The sequence below is a fragment of the Doryrhamphus excisus genome, chromosome 12 (genome assembly GCF_030265055.1).
Source record: "Doryrhamphus excisus isolate RoL2022-K1 chromosome 12, RoL_Dexc_1.0, whole genome shotgun sequence".
NCBI lineage: Eukaryota > Metazoa > Chordata > Actinopteri > Syngnathiformes > Syngnathidae > Doryrhamphus > Doryrhamphus excisus.
This window is the reverse complement of record NC_080477.1, coordinates 17,437,126-17,446,297: the sequence shown is the minus strand read 5'-3', so window position 1 is coordinate 17,446,297 and position 9,172 is coordinate 17,437,126.

Genomic DNA, 9,172 nt, shown 5'->3' with positions numbered 1-9,172 from the left:
AAAATGGCCACTTGACGTCAGCCCCACGTGTTTGGTGCCGCGTCTAAAATGCTTGTCAGACACCCACTATTGCTTCCAACACAACAGAGAGGAATATGTGAGTCACAGGTGTTAAAATTGACACTTCCGATTACGGAATACGTTACGATATATTTACAATAATAGTACCTATTATTATTATTATTATTAAGATGGCTGCATGTTTCTCTCCTGTTGCTTTTCGAGAGTTGAGACTAAATCTCTCCTCTTCCTCAACCTGTCTAGTCTGTCTCATCCACTCATTGTCTGCGCTTTGCCAGCTGAAGCACATCAAACTCCCACGGGAGTGATGCTCCACACCTGAGGTCAAGACTCGACTCCCACCATGCCTGCAAAAAGGCTTAGTTTGTTCACAGACATGTTGCCTTTGTCTCTATTAGGCAAATACAAGCAGTCATTAACAAAAGCTTGCAAATCTTCATAAGAGTATGAGGGCGATGTCCTTAATGGAACTTGTTATGCATGTCTGAAAGAAATAAACTATACCACATCAGCTTACTGAGTTTTCTGTGTTGCCCACAGAGTGGGAGTTAAAACGAGGAATATACTGTAGCTGCAAGAAACCACAGTCAAGGCTTCACTGTGCAAAGTGGAAGAATTTCAAGGCTGTGTGTTACTGGCTAGTTATGTTGACTGGAGATTAGTCACTATGAAGGCAGTGATCATCATCTTTCTTCTGTTGTTGAGGCAAACACACACACACACAAAAAAAAAAACATCAGGAGTGATTCTGCACTGGGGTAAAGTGGGGCAGTGCCCCGTTAGATCCAGCAAATTTTGCTTTGATGATCCTTTTTAAGGTCATACATACACAGCATATTAATATGATTCAGGTCAGGACTTTGACTAAGCCACTCCAAAGTTTTCATTTTGTTTTTGTTCAACCAATCAGAGGTGGACTTGTTGGTGTGTTTTGGATCATTGTCCTGGTGTAGAACCCAAAGTGGTTTCAGCTCGAGGGCCGGATATTCTCTTTCAGGATTTTTTGGTAGGCAACAGAATTCATGGTTCCATTTATCACATCCTGAAGCAGCAAAACATCCCCAGACCATCACACTACCACCACCATATTTTACCCTTGGTATGATGTTCTTTTTAAGAAATGGAGGGTTACTTTTACGCCAGACATTTACACCAGGGAGACACAACTTCCAAAATGTTCAACCTTAGTATTTTCCCAAAGGTCTTGAGGATCATCAAGATGTTTTCTGTTTTTTGTTTAGCTGTGGGTTTCATCTTGGAAATCTGCCATGACCTTAACTGAGGCAAGTGAGTTCTGCAGTTTTTTGGATATTGTTGTGGGGTCTTTTGTGACCTCGTCGCTGCGTTTTTGGGGTAATTTAGGTTGACCGGACACTCCTGGGAAGGTTCATAATTGTTCCATGTTTTTGCCATTTGTGATTAATGGCTCTCGCTGTGGTTGGCTAGAGTCCGAAAGCTTTATGAATGACTTTATAACATTATCCTGACTGATAGATCTCAGTTTTAACAGAGGGGCAATCAGTTTTTCACACAGAGACATGTAAGGTAGGATTTTTTTCTCCCTTATTAACAAAAAACTTCATTTAAAAACTGCATTTTGTGTTCAGTTGTGTTGTCTTTGACTGATATTTAGTACATTTTCACACCACTGTAACATTGAAAGATATATTTCCTGTGTTATTTTTTCATAATATGCCTGCTTTGAAAGCTTTTGCCGGAACACTCGAGGAGATGGAGTAAGCTTGTTCACATTTCCAAAAAATGCGTCAGATGCTTCGGTATTTTGGCAAACTTTGAGGGACATATTGTTTTGTTTCTGTTCCTGCACTGCAAATGGAAATAAAAAGTCAAAACTCCACATGATATTTGACTGTGAAAAACCATGCTAAAGTGGCAGTAAGGTGATTCTATAGTAGCCAGCCTAGAGTTGGGCTAATAAATGTTGATTCATAACTGGCTTGGTTATGATGTGCAAGGTGGATAATGTGGTATTTGTTGTAGCGTGCAACAATAAATCCAAAGGGTTCATTTTAGAATAATAATATTTTTTTTGCCAAATTGGTGAGACAACAATCAGTGTTTGGATGAAAAGACACACATTTCTCTCAGTACACATGCAGGCATTCAAACAGCAGTGGCAAAGTGGTGCGTGTGGCGTTTATTGGGATCACAGGCGCGTTTATAGCAGCCACTTTGACACCGACTACAGGTGTGACGGATCATTCCACGCATGACCAAAGGCGCGCCTTACAAGAGCTGCTCTGTCTCCACTTTTTTGTCAAGACTATAAATGTTATTCCATGTCTGTTGTCGGTGTTTTGACAAATAATATTTTCTGTTACATTCTGGCGGGACAGCTAATGTCTACCGTTTTTACAGCATGTTTTTTTTTCTTTTTAGGGAACGTGCAGTAGACAACAATGAAGGGTGCCTTTCACTGCTGGGAGAGGATGACTGAAGCGTTTACGCCAAGCGACTCGCAAGCTATCGTGTCATTCAGAGCATGTTCAATGTCATATTTTTATCTATAGCATTCATTTTCTGGGTTTTGTTGTTCAGAAATTAAATTGGCTTTGTAAATGCAGGATTTTTGATATTGTGTTAAAATGCAGATTAGACATGGGTTTAATCGCCATGATATGATATGATATTAATGTGTGGTGATAAGTGAATGTAAGATTCAATGTTAATTCAAGGAATATTTTTCGCATATATGACTTCCTAACGACAATTTGTACCATTATTAGAGCCCTCTAGATATGAAATAACAGCCCTATAGTCACCTTTACACTCACATTACTCAATAATTACTGGGTTTTGTTGTTCAGAAATTAAATTGGCTTTGTAAATGTAGAATTTTTTGATATTGTATTAAAATGCAGATTAGACATGGGTTTAATCGCCATGATATGTAACAAGTTGTATACCGTCATCCCTCATTTATCACGGTGTGGTGTGGTGATAAGTGAATTACTGCAAAGTAAAATTCAATGTTAATTCATGGAATATTTTTTTGCATTTTTCGTATATATTACTTCTTAACTGCAATTTGTACCATTATTAGAGCCCTCTAGATATGAAATAACAGCCCTATAGTCACCTTTACAGTCACATTACTCAATATATTTGATAGAATCAGTGAAAATAAGCCATTTAAGACATAAATAAGACTTGTGCTTGTGTGTGTTTCAATAAATGTCTTCCAGACGTGTGGACAGGAAGTTAAGAGTTGACTTTTAGCTGGAATACATCCACAAGAGTAGTCAATCAGTAGTAGACAAATAATTTTAACATGATAAAGGCCTGCCCTGTGATTGACCAGTGACCAGTCCATAGTGTACTTGCCCAAAGTCAGTTGGGATAGGCTCCAGCATACCCCCCCCCCCCCCTCGAACTTTTCTTTTTAGGAAACATGCAATAGACAACAATGAAGGGTGCCTTTCACTGCTGAGAGAGGATGACTGAAGTGTTTACGCCAAGCGACTCGCAAGCGATCGTGTCATTCAGAGCATGTTCAATCTCATATATTTTTATCTATAGCATTCATTTTCTGGATTTTGTTGTTCAGAAATTAAATTGGCTTTGTAAATGCAGGATTTTTTGATATTGTATTAAAATGCAGATTAGACATGGGTTTAATCGCCAAGTGGTATACCGTCATCCCTCATTTATCACACTTTATGTGTGGTGATAAGTGAATTTCTGCAATGTAAGATTCAATGTTAATTAATGGAATATTTTTCGCATTTTTCGCATATATGACTTCCTAACTACAATTTGTACCATTATTAGAGCCCTCTAGATATGAAATAACAGCCCTATAGTCACCTTTACACTCACATTACTCAATATATTCGATAAAATCAGTGAAAAAAAGCCATTTAAGACATAAATAAGACTCGTGCTTGTGTGTGTTTCAATAAATGTCTTCCAGACGTGTGGACAGGAAGTGATGTTGTGGGTTAAGAGTTGACTTTTAGCTGGAATACATCCACAACAGTAGTCAAACAGTAATAGACAAATAATTTTAACATGATAAAAGCCTGCCCTGTGATTGACCAGTGACCAGCCCATAGTGTACCCGGCCTCTTGCCCAAAGTCAGTTGGGATAGGCTCCAGCATACCCCCCCGTCCGAACGAGCACAGAAAATGAATGCATTGATGAAAAACAGTGATCAAATGAGGAGGTGCTTGAATTTAAAATCCAAATACTGTTTTCCATATAGTATCAATTTTGTTGAGTCTCTGCCCCGATTCTTGGAGCTCAAACTAAGCATGCTTTTGAAGCCCGATTAAATTTGCAGCGAGCGATCCATCACGACCAAGTAATCACGTGTGAACACAGCAAGAGAGGGCGCACAAAAGACCTGCCTCATGTCTTATTTGTGATGGGTTTTTTACCTCTTCATTCTCCATCTGGATAATTGGACCCGCCACATCCACGACTTATATGAAGGAGAGAGGTGGGCCTCAGATGGGGGGGGGGGGCTCTGAAGTGTGTCAGCATGACTCATGTGAGCTACAGACGTCATTCCTATTCAGGGTAGGCGACTTTGGAGTACCACGACTGGGCTGCATCATTATGGTACACTCGGTGGATATAACATTAGATACACGGTCTGATGGGATCCAATGCATGAGCTGCCTTGACGATACTGTTAGTTAAAATGGTGAAAAACACGAGTAAATAAGATGTTATATAAAAAAAAATATGTGTGTAAGTATTCATAATTATATACAGCAGGGGTCAAATGTGGCCCGCAGGACACTAGTTTGAGGCCCCCGCCTTGATATGAAAGTTTAATGTTAGTGCGGCCCGCGCAAGTTTGATATGGATGCTGTATGGTATCATGTACCCAGAAAAAATTATTACGTTTGATTAATGTTCATGTTAAAGGTTAAATAACTGTTAATAGTTATCCTCCCTATCCGTGTGGAAGTGGTAAGTTTTTGGCTATTTAAGTTTAAAGGAAATAACTTGAAGGCTACCGTTTAGGTCGCTAGCTCTCTAGTTTGCGAGTTAGCATGTGTCTCAAGACCCTGCAGTTGCGCAATATGTTGTAAATAAAAAGAGTATAAATGTGACTATAGTCGTGTTTTGTCATGTCTACAGGGCTCTAATAATGCTTTGTTCATTTTAATCTGAAAAAAAATATTTGTCTACCCACCAACTATATGTGGTTTCTTAAGTTTTTATTATTTGCAGTTTTAGTATTATTATTATATTTATGTATTTATTACTGATTGATTTTCTTTATTCTTGATTTGTTTATTTATTTTTCATCTTATTTTGTGCAGAAAAATAAAAAGTAAGATATCTGAGAACAGTGGAATGTTTTTTCAGAGCTTTTTTTGTTTATTCATTTTTCAGTTTTTAATAAATGCGTTTTTTTTTTCTGGAAAACCTGATGCGGCCCAGTCTCGCCCAGACCCGAGCTCCAGTGGCCCCCAAGTAAATTGAGTTTGAGACCCCTGATATACAATATCTGGTGTGACTGAAATCGTCCAATCTGCTGCATTTGTACAATTTGTATGGAATTTGTGTTTATGCGGGATGTTATTTGTAAAGAATGTTATATTTAAAATATGTGTTAAACATGTGGTTATATCTTTTATGGTGGAAGAGTAATGCGAGCTGTGATCAGACTATTCCACCCTTCATAATGTTTGTCTCCTTCACTGGTGTCCTCTCAGGGCAAAGTCACTGTGGATAGATGTCACTCCACAGAGCAAGCCGACTGGGAATTCTAAAAACTACTGATCTAGTCTGTGCTAGTCGCCCATCCTGGCGACGTCTCCAGATGGATGAGGGCCTCCCTTGTGTCCCTGCTTCTCTCCTAATTGACAGCGGTTGCCATGGTGGAGACCTCCCACATCTGGGATGCTACTTATAGTGTCACTCTGTTGGGAACATCTGAGGGTTAATGTTGGACATTTATTTTACTCAGCTTTGGCCATCGCCGAGGACAACTTCAAGACAATTTAGTGTGTTGATAGCAGATCGGTTACAGTTACGGCTGCAACAGTTTGGGATTATTGTTCCTGTTAGGAGATCATTCAAACCTGCAATAAAAGCCTGTTTTTCCGACAATCGAGTCTCACCGAACCTTACAGGAACATTACTGACACCTATTGCCCAGTAAAGAATACGATATGACGACCAGATTTTAACATTACATTGTTCATGGCTAGGCTGCACGGCGGACGAGTGGTTAGCGCGCAGCTCGGAGACCAGGGTTCAATCCCACCGTCGGCCATCTCTGTGTGGAGTTTGCATGTTCTCCCCGTGCATGCGTGGGTTTTCTCCGGTTTCCTCCCACATTCCAAAAACATGCTAGGTTAATTGGCGACTCCAAATTGTCCATAGGTATGAATGTGAGTGTGAATGGTTGTTTGTCTATATGTGCCCTGTGATTGGCTGGCGACCAGTCCAGGGTGTACCCCGCTTCTTGCTCAAAGACAGCTGGGATAGGCTCCAGCACCCCCAGCGACCCTTGTGAGGATAAGCGGTAGAAAATGAATGAATGAATAATGTCAGAACAAACACATCCATCAACTGAGTAGTTTTATTTCATTTTAGTTTTATTTAGGTTGATTAAAAATCTTGATTAAATGAATAATGTTTATGGCTATGGGCTTTATTTTCGTAGACCAGGCTCGGCGTACCTGCCCTGCACAAACAAGACAAGTGGAAAACATCAGTACTTTTGCAAATGTAACATCACACTCCTTTATTAAAAAAAAAAACAAATTATATTGTTAATTGTTACCCCTAAAGCCTTTCATATATTCTGCACACTGTATAAAATGAGAAATGGGCGTTGCCCTGGCAACCATTTGAAAAGTCACACGCATGACCTGGATTATGGCAAGATTTAATTTCAGTCTCATCATGACTCTACACGTTCTCTCGGTGTGTTTAAATCCTGAAGAGAAAGACTCCTGGGGTTCTTCTGCAGGCTTTATGTGCACTTTAGAACTCCATAGAAAGATTGAGCTCGTCGGAGGAGATTTTAACAAGAGGCTGTTGCATTTAGAGAAGACGTGGTACTCTCGTTTATTTCGGGGGCTGTCAAGGTGACTTGGGGGGTGTACGTACACAGTGGAGGACAGCGTGCACAATATATATAAGCCATTATACATAGCTTTTATTTATCTATTTATCTATTTACATTTATCAGTGTACTTAGGGCTGTACTCATCTTTGTGAGATATTATATAACATCACATTATGTGAGCTCAATAGTGTGCGGATAAAAATGTGACACATTTGACTCCCCGGGGGGGTGACAGTTTTCAATGATCAAGCCAGACACGACAACAGTTGCGACATCCAATCCAGCCTCACCCCCCACCCCTGCTGCACTGACCTTTCACTTCCGAGACCGCAGGTCGTCCAGTGGAACATCTGCAAGTCCAGGAAGTATTACTGTGACACTTGCGAGTCTTCTTTTGTCCTGAAATAACTGTTGACAAAGTGGACGCCTCGGGCGGTTCGAGCGTGGCTAAAAAGGTGGAACAATACCTCTGATATTTGGAGAAGGTCATTTTTGTGTGAATCTATTCTCTCCTGATGCTGCATGCTTCCAAAGCTAACATTCTTAATCAAATAAAGCTCATTGCGTCTAATATCATTGTGTGTCGATCTCACGGCGGTCGAGTGGTTAGCGCACAGACCTCACAGCGAGGAGACCAAGGTTCAATTCCACCCTCGGCCATCTCTGTGTGGAGTTTGCATGTTCTCCCCGTGCATGCGTGGGTTTTCTCCGGGTACTCCGGTTTCCTCCCACATTCCAAAAACATGCTAGGTTAATTGGCAACAAATTGTCCATAGGTATGAATGTGATAGAAAATGAATAATATCATCATATGATATTGTTGGAAACAATACATTGTTGTTGTGTGGTAGAATTTACAAATAACATATAACAAACAACTTATTTTTTTTATTTTAATAATGATTTGGAGGGCATGAGAAAGTGGAAAGGAAACTTTTAGCTCTCTTTGATCACATGGTCATTTATAAACAAGTATATTTGGCAATACAGCAGCACCAGAAGCTCAGTCAGCGTTAATAGGAGCACATTTTCTGCAAAAAAAATTGGAGGTTGCCTACAGCCACACCATGTCTTTTTTTTTTTTTTTTTACCTGGCGCCCGCACAACAAACAACTTAATTTTTTTTTAATAATGATTTGGAGGGCATGAGAAAGTGGAAAGGAAACATAGCTCTCTTTGATCACATGGTCATTTATGACCATTTATGGTCACAAGTGTATTTGGCACTACAGCAGCACCAGAAGCTCAGTCAGCGTTAATGGGAGCACATTTTCTGCAAAAAAATTGGAGGTTGCCTACAGCCACAGCTGCAAATGTATTTTTTTTTCTTACCCGGCGCCAATTAGACACCTGATTTTTTTTTAATTTTTTTTACGACTATAGAGACTGTGTGGCCATTTGAATTGAGACTTCAATTTACTGCACTGTCCTCCAGACCGCACTCCAACTATGCACAACGTCCACCATTAAACCACAACAACATTGCCAGAAAGTGAACCTATCATCATGCTACATGTGCAGGAGTTAGCAACACAAACAATGTCCCTGGCCTGCGTCAAAAAAACAAGGACACTGAGTGGGTGGGGGGGTGGGTTCACATGAGCGGGGATCAGCTCCTCCCATCCATCACAGAGGACAGCCGGCAGCACTGTGGCAGCGTGATGGATGACAGCGGTGAAATGAGACATAGAAGAATGAAGCAAACGTCCTGCTACCACACATCAGTGCTCACACCACTTCATAATCAGCATCGGGTGCATTTAGTGCAGAGTGGATGCTTGTATCTTCACACCACAGCTTGCTCTCACAAACACACTCGTAGGTTTCATCCAAATACTCTGGAAGCACTTGGAAGATGATTCAACTCAAAGATGCGGCATTCATTACAAGGAGGTGATGATGCCATGCATGCACTGCACAGCAGCAATGAAGGACACAATAGAAGCTTGAAGGAGTCAAAATGAGCAGGTGGTGCTTATAGCACCAGGAGATAAATATAGTTTGATTGAAGCATGTAGCTGGAGTTTGCGAGCAGCTGTGAAGGGGAGGGAAAAACAAGTCCGAGGCAGACATGCTGGTGTCGCCAGAAGCCT